A 6,953-nucleotide genomic window follows, 5' to 3' on the forward strand; every position below is an offset into this window, starting at 1 on the left:
AAGTGAATAGAGCTTTCCAATCTTCAATTCCTTTTTGAATTTTTCCCACAATAGGATCAAAGTCACTGGACTTCAAACACTTTATACCAATTGGTGCACCCAAGTAAGTGAATAGGGCATTTTTTTTTCAGTGAACCCTGTAATATTAGGATGCACAATGAAGCAAGATTTTTCTTGACTTACCTAATGGCCAAAAGCTTTTTCATAAACCTTAAGAGATGCCATTAGGTTTTGAAGACTTCTTTCAGATTTACCAAAATTTATAGTGTCATTTGCATAGAGATTGTGAAAAACCTAAATGCAACCTCCAAGGAGATCAAAATAGGGAATATGACAATTACTAAAAATAATAGACAAGATTCTACTTAGAACTTCCTCAACAAGTATAAATGTTAGGAGAGAGAACATCTCCCTACCTCAGCCCTCTAGAAGAGTGAAAATAACCTAAAGAAGGGCCATTAATCATAATTGAAAACCAACATTTATACATGCATAACCTGATTAGATCAATCCAAAGTCACACATGCACTAGCTGTTGTGTTTAAGAAAAATGCTCTTTTCTCTATTACATTGTTTGTCTACTACAATGAAGGTTCAAAGTATTGAGATATTGAGTATCGATAGGGCTGTAACTTGGGCTAGGTTAGCTCAAAGCTAGCCCAAAATAGTAGGGTTTGGTTGAAATTTAGATTAGGGCTATTGTTGAAAAGTATGAACCCAACTTAACTTCATATTTGCATGTAAAAATATAATTATGCATTTATAAATGTAAATACATGTGTTAATGGGCATTCACTATTCATGCATGTTTCTATATGCAACTATGGGTCCATATATATATATATACATTCTATACATATATGCGTGTATGTTGTATGTAAAAAATTTTAAGTTTTAAGGCATTTTTTTTTTCTAAAACATATAATCATGTTCTTTTACACATAATAATCCTAATATTAAATTAACATGCATAGTCCAACATGAAATTTTAAGGTCAGACTAGGGTTGGGGTTGTGTTAGGGTTGACCTCAATCCAACTTAACCAGGCTTGACTTTCAACCTTAAGTATCGAGCATCCAATCAGCTCGATACACTTTTTCTTTTTTTTTTTTTTTTTGAACTTTTCAGTTTTTTAATTTGCACTTGAGTATGTTAACAGGATTGCTATCTTTTAAAATTATTAAATGAGCTCTGTTTAAAGTATGACACGTATTGGTGACCCTAAAAACTGATAGTTATTGCATGGTATGCACCAATACGTTGGGATACTTTGAACCTTGATTACAACGAGTAGAAACACTCATTTCATTTTAACCATTATACCTGGCTCGATTGGTATGGTTTGTGACTGGTTGTAGCAGAAAATTGTGGTTAAGTCCTATTATTACTAGGGTTGGGGGTTATGGATTGGACCTCATCTAAATCAAAATCAATTTGGATGGATTGGATAGACCAACAAAATATTGAATTGGATCAGTCCAGACTTAATGGTTCAAAGAATTTATTGGATTGGACTGGACCTGGTCCATCCATAATGAATTTGTATTGGGAGTTGGATTGAGCCAATATCGGATCCATTGATAGAAGATGAGGATATAGGTGTCAAATAATCAGGCTTGGGTTAGAATTAATCTAAACTAAAACAAATTTGATGAATAAATTAGATGGAATTGGACTGATTCAAAACGGTCCAAAGTATTTATTAAATTGGATTGGACCTAATCCATTTGTAATGGATTGACATTGGACTGGATCCGATTGATCTAAATCCAATCAAATTGACACCCCTACCCCACTGTTGCATAGCCGCATGAAGAAAATAAAAATTCAACTACTGATACAACACGTTTGGATTTTCTTAATAAAACATCAGTTGAGCAACATTGCTTGGTAATTTCCATATTTAAGACTCAATTGTTAACTAAGTGCTCATTTGGAAGGGCTTTAGGGATGCAGTTTCTGGCATTCCAAGCTGGGCCCCATACAGAAAATCAAAAGCTGTGTTTGGTAAAAATCCAAAAAGTCAACGTCCAAACCACTGCTCAAATATGAAGTTCTCGAAAACTCTGATGCTCAACCACCTTAGCCCAATTAATACAATACACCCCAAACATAGAAGTCCTTCCAAATGAGCTCTAAGTGCCTGTTTGGAAGAGCCTTCATCTAACGGCTTCTGGCTTAATGGCTTTACAAGGTGGGCCCCCACACAAAAAATTTAGAAACTATGTTTGGTGAAAACCCGAAAAGTATATAAAATATAAAATATATATATAATATACATAAATATATATAAAATATATAGAAATATATGTATACTGGTCAGTTCAGTTAATTGCTGGTTTTCTATATTGGTTAATCGAAATTGAACCGGTACCTTCAGTTTTTTTTAAACATCGAATCAAAACCGAACCGACCAATTCGGTTAACTGATTTTTCGATTTGGTTTCAGTCGGTTTTTTCGATGGATTCGGTTTTTCAGTTTTTTTTGCTCACCCCTAGTTGGAGGCACTTTCATTCAGGAAATAACTCAACTTTCCATTGAAACTAGTTGCAGTAGCTTTTGCAACACAGCCAACTCAATGCAGCTCAATCATATATTCATAGCTTCCTAGTTCCCATACAGCCTTTAACTTATTTGTAGGGGTGAGCAAAAAAACCGAAAAACCGAACCAACCAAAAAAATCGACTAAAACCGAATAAAAAAATCGATTAACCGAACTGATCGGTTTGGTTTCGGTTGGTGTTTTCAAAAAATTGAAGGTACCAGTTCGGTTTCAGTTAACCAATACAGAAAACCGACGGTTAACTGAACTGACTGGTATACGTATATTCCTATATATTTTATATATATTTATGTATATTATATATATTTTATATTTTTATATACTATAAATTAATAAATATGCATTATATATATAAATATATATTTATAATATATGATATATTATTTATTATTTAAAATATAATATTATATATATATATTTATTTATAATTTTTTATTATATATTTATATATATTATTATAAATATATATTGTAAAAAATAAAAAAACCGATGAGCCGAACCAACGATTAACTAAACTGGTCAATCGGTTAACCGATAGGTTTCGGTTCAGTTTTAGTTATTAATTTTCCAAAAACCGGTACTACTGGTTCGGTAACTGTGAGCACCCCTACTTATTTCTAGAAGCTTTACATTAGGGGTGCAAGTCAAGTGGGTTGGATTGGGTTTATGGTCAACCCAGGCCCAACCCTAAGGTTTGGGCATAAGACCTGAGCCCGAGATCAAGCCCAATCTTCCTAATCCGAGCCCAACACGCACTATAATTCAATGCACTTGGGTTGGGCTCAAACCCAAATTAGGTTTGGGTTGATCAACGAATCTACTCTAAAACTACACATGTATATATATATATATAGATAGATAGATAGATAGATAGATAGATATGCAAATCTTTGTGTATATATGTAAATATATATTTATATATGTATGAATACATGTGTATAGTTGGGCCGGGATTGGGTTGGGATAAAGTCACGTTGGACTCGGGGCTAGGTTCGGCTACTTAAGGGAACACCCAATGTCTTGGACCTGAGCCCAATCCGAAAACCAAAATCCAAACCCATCCCATATAAAATTTCAGACTGAATCAGTTCGGGCTCTAGGTTGGACCCGCCCAAATTGCACTCGTCCTAAATTTTCCTTCTTATGGAAAGGATAAATATCAAATTCGAGGGGCATTTTCTATACAATACCAACGCGTTTATGTTGGTGGAACCTATTTAACTTTCTAAATTGGCCATGCATTCGACATAACATTTACAAATGCTCAAAGAACATTGGTATGATCAAATGCATTTGCAACGTCCGAAACATGTAATATATGAAATATAGTTTGAAAATTTTTGAATGGTGTGTGATTTGAGAAGTTACCCTCTTTACTGCCTTTACGGGTTCAGTAATCTTTTGACAAAATAGAAGCTTGTAGTAAGAATACCAACTAACATGACAGAAGTACACCCATTATATATTGAGAGGGTATTATGGTTTTCCTTATCCCCTTTAATTAGTTTAGTGTGTCATTACTTATGAGAGAGATTTGGTATGTATTTGGAACCGTGGGTATTTATTTATTAAATGTGTATATCTGATTTGTTTGTAAAATCGAGAAAAGCAATAATGAATTAGTTTATTGACACTTAGGCATCATTAGACACCACATCAACAAAATAATGAATAAATACTTACCTATTGGTGGAAGCACTAAAATTAAGTTTCCCCAAACAGTAGGCGTGCACACAAATCATTGCTTGCTTTTACAAGTCTCTATATGTATGAATCCGCATAATGAGGGAAATGCTGAAGTGGCATTTGATTTTATTGGAATTTGTTGGGGGGTGTTTATGAGATAAACGTTTATCTGATAAATGCCACTTCAAGCGTTTTTTATGTTCATTATTTGGTTGGGCATTTTGTGAGCGTTTCAAGAAACGACGTTTAAAGGCACTTGCCAACCCGACAAAGATAAATGTTTCCTCATCTTTTGCTGTTTGGAAGGGCATTTCAAGAAATGGCCATGTGGGCGATTCAGTGTGGTACACCTTTCTTTGATATTTGGGTGCCATTAAATCGATCCAATGGTCCAAACTACCATTGTTTGTATATTTTGAGATCTAACGATTGATTTTGGATGAAAAATCCCATCCAACGGTCAAAATGACAAGTATATGGGATGTATGGGTGCCATTGAAACAATCCAATGGTCCAAACTACCATTTGTGCATCCAACATATCTAGGGTATATCCCAATAACAAATAAAAGTTTCAGAATCATTTTGACTTACTTATTACTACACATCAATCTAAGGCATTTTTGGCATTCCTCTTGTACTAATTATTCTCCATTGACCCACAGTATCAAATTCATTATTAATTGAACCATTGCTTAAATTTATTCTATCATTGAACCATTGCTTCTGGCACTCCCAAATTCATATCTTGTCATTAATCCCTTTTCTTTATGCCCATATACATTTTCAGCTTTTGATAGCAAATGCTTGTCTAATGTGAATCCTTTTTATTGTCATAAGCATTTTTCTGTTAATGTGTTACAAAAGCATGGGCTAGACCAGGAAGTATTGAATAATGTCATGCCTAACCTGTTAATTAATAAAAGTGAGCATGGTACAAGTGCCACTGTGCTAGTGATAACTTATTTATATTGTATAAGACAAAGCGGTGTATAAGGTTAATAGGTCTTTTATCATAAAAGGTGCACGGTCTTATTTGGATATATAATGTATATAAAATGTATTCCGTTTAACCCAATTTCCATTCTTTTTTTCCTTCATATTCAATGATACATTTGAATTCCCTGCTAATTGGCATTCAAAAACCCCACACAATATAAAAATCAAACTACCAAACATTCCCTAATAAAGAAATCAAATCCTAACAATCATGGGTTCATGCTTTATTAACTCATAACGAGTAGGGATGCCAATGGGTTGGGTTAAATGGTAAATTTGGCTTGACCCGACCCTATAAGGTCAGGTTAGGGTCAATATATTTAGCTTTAGTGTCGGGTTCGGGTTTTGACTGATCCGCCCCACCGGGTCATGATACCCTGCATATATACAAAGTATTTTTATAACTTTTTGACTTCTACCTCTATAGCTTTAAAGTTTAAGAATTATTTACATGTTGATTTTGATTCTTTTTTTTTTTAAATGGAAAAGCGACATCTTAGATTTATAAAACAATTTCCTAACTTAAATTAATGGATTTTAGATCTTCAAAACGTGTTTAAAAATACAATTGAAATGCTACGGGTCAGGTCAGGTCAATATCAGGTTAGGCCCTATAGGGTTGGGTTGGATTTGGAAATTATGTATTTTAAGGTGGGTCGTGTCAAGTTTGGGTTGAGGCACTATAGGGTTGGGTTAGGGTTGAGGCAAACCCATGCCCGACCCATTGACATCCCTAATAACGAGAGTACTGAAACATATAAGTGATGAAAGGTTTATTGAGAGATGATATGCTTCAAAGCTGTAAAGAGGATTAGTGAAGATGTATTTCTAATTTTTGGATTAATCAATGATGACCCCACGTAAATGAGGCTTCTCAACCACCAAGATGTCTACTGAATGCTCAAACAAGATTGTCTACTGAATTACCGCTTGAAGTAAATTTGTCAATAAACAAAAAGCTTTACATCCTAACCAATGTTGAAGTCAAAACAAACATATTACATTCCCAATACTGTGAATTGGCTCCCATCTTCGTCTCTGGTTCAATCATCTTCTATCCCAATATCCCATTGTATTGAATGATAAGTGGTTGACTGCATTGGAGCCCAAGCCCATGGCCCAAACATTTCAATCCATCTTCTGTCTTACACATAATTGTTGGTTTCTCCTAACTTATAAATAAACTTCAAATTGATCCACCCTGATTTGCTTCTCAAGTTCAATGGCTTATGAATTCAATAACTACCAAATTGCACCAGTAATATATTTCTTCTGATTAATGCCACATTTTGGCTAGCTTCATGATGGGTATTACTAGAAACAATTCCTTCAAAAGCAATCTGATTCTTAAATAAAAAACAAAGAAAGAATGTTCTTGATTGTATTTGTGTTTTTTGTTTTCAAAATTGAAACTAAAACCTAAAAGCAGGTTCTTAAATTTATGATTTAAAGAGCATGTTTTCATCTAATGGTTGTTATCATGTTTTAATAAAGGCCGAGTGGTCAGTATAAAACACCTTGCCAGAATCAAGGCGGGGGATTTGACGGTGTTGACAGCAAACTTACCGGCGTTCACAACCTCCGGTCAGCATGAGAACCACTTTCTCTGCAAGTCATCCTCTCTGCAACCATCGCTCTCTCCATGGTTTGTCATGGTAAAGGTTTGTGGCAGGTTGTTTTTTTGTCAAAATGATAGATCCGTGAT

Source organism: Nelumbo nucifera, chromosome 7 (assembly GCF_055504915.1).
Source record: "Nelumbo nucifera cultivar China Antique chromosome 7, China Antique-T2T, whole genome shotgun sequence".
NCBI classification, from domain to species: domain Eukaryota; kingdom Viridiplantae; phylum Streptophyta; class Magnoliopsida; order Proteales; family Nelumbonaceae; genus Nelumbo; species Nelumbo nucifera.